Source organism: Echinops telfairi, unplaced genomic scaffold, assembly GCF_000313985.2.
Source record: "Echinops telfairi isolate 266 unplaced genomic scaffold, ASM31398v2 ScPeMD7_2;HRSCAF=8, whole genome shotgun sequence".
Lineage (NCBI taxonomy): Eukaryota > Metazoa > Chordata > Mammalia > Afrosoricida > Tenrecidae > Echinops > Echinops telfairi.
The window spans coordinates 6378361-6380345 of record NW_022103898.1 but is presented as its reverse complement, the minus strand read 5'-3'; positions in this window follow the sequence as shown (position 1 = coordinate 6380345).

The window sequence follows — 1985 nt, the reverse complement described above, 5'->3', positions numbered from 1 at the left end:
TTCCACACAGAAGCACCTATCTTCACTTGCTCTGTGGGCTGGGGTCCACCATTCTGCTCCGGGTTCTGCTGCTGTTCCTTTGAGGGCATGGCTGTCAGCTGGATCCACGAGGGACAGGGAACAGGAAGGCCCTTGACAACAGGGGTGGACACGTGGCTGCAACAATGGGCCCGAACATAAGAACGGTTGTGAGGACGGCGCAGGACCAGACAGTGTTTCCTTCTGTTGTGCACGCGGGGCCTTGTTATAAGTCGGAACGGACTAGATGCCCCTGTAAACAAGTGGCGTGTCGGGCTCCGTGCTGCCCTGCTCACCGTAAGGTGGACAGTAACCAGCCACTCTCCACCTCTGAGGGGAAAAGATGAGGCTCTCTGTTCCCGTATCGACTCCCAGGAGAGAGAGCAAAATAAAGAAGTCAGACACATGTCATGGTAGCATGCTCACCTCTTGCATGGCCAGGATCTCAACAGCCAGGTCCGCACACAGCATGGGCCAGAGGGCAGGGGAGAGAGCAGGAGAGCATGCTGGAGAGGAGAGAGCTCTTTATTGCTAACCAAGGCTTATACTACTTAAGGGGCGTGATTACAGGTAACCACACCCGTCACAGGAAGGGGCTGTACAATAGGCAATACAAGCAATAGGAGGGGGATATACAATGGGCATAGGCGGAACAGGAAGGGGAACAGCTAGGGGTGTACAAGATAGGAAGGGGAGGGACTAGAGGTATACATGTGACAAAGTGGGCGGACCCTAGACTCATGATGGGGACCTAACCTTGGTCACCCTTGAGTGGGCTTCACCCCCCTGGGCTCTCCTTCAGGAAAACAATTTACTACTATCCTTATCAGAAGGGAGTGGACCCTACTTATTGTGGGACAAACAGTGGTGTCTGCTTGCTCTGGATGGCTGATAACCCTTTGGGAGATTAACCCCTGACCTACTTCTGTTGCCCTCCATGGTCATTTGCCACATGTAGCAAGGAGCTAGGTTTGGCATATATTTGGGGGAGACAACTTGGGAGAAATCTTTCTGTTTCTCACAGGGTAGAACTGCCCCGTGAGTTTCCAAGGCTGTAAATCTTTATGGAAGGATGGATGCTGACTGGATGAATAATGGTCACTTATTTGTGGCTTACGGGGCCCCAGATGGCGCAGCGCTTAAGCATCTCAGCTGCTATCCAAGAGGCGGTCAGTCGGAGCCCACCGGAAGATGGGGCTGTTTGCTTCCATCATGATCACAGCTCTGCAGACCCTCTGGAGAAGGGCTCCTTTGTCTGACGGGGTCACCATGAGTTTTACGTTGCTGCCCAGAGACCCAAGGTCCAGGATTGCCTGTCCTTGTTTCAGCCAAGGCCAGAGACCAGGTGGATTCAAGAACCCCTTAAAAAAAAAGTTTTATTGGCAAATAATTCACATGTTGTACAATTCAATAGTGCCACCCCATCAAGAAGAGTTGTACAATCATCACTACATTTAGTTTCAGAACATTTTCTTCATTCATTCTTGTACTCCTTGTGATTTCCTCCCCATTTCATTCAGCCTCCCCTGCCCTGTCTCTATAGCATTCCATAGTCTGGATTTCATATACAGAAAAGCATTAACATAACAAAAAGACTAAGAATAACAACAAAGTAAAACCAATAAAAACCACAATAGGAAAGAAAGCAGAAAATATAAAAAATTAGAACAAAATTCAATGGATCATAAGGGAGATCAAATGATAGGGTGCTGAATTTTAACCTAACTGCACCAGTGTGTTAGTCTGGTTGACTAGAGAAACACATTCATGGACATGAATGTGTGTTTAAGAAAGAGCTTTATATACAAGAGCAATTGAATATTGAGAAAACATCCCAGCCCATTCTAGATCAAGTCCCTAAGTCCAGTATTAGCCTATATGTCTGATACCAATCTATACATTCCTCTTCAGACTCACGAAACACTTGCAATAACGCTGAATGCAGGATGATCACAGGCCAGTGGGTG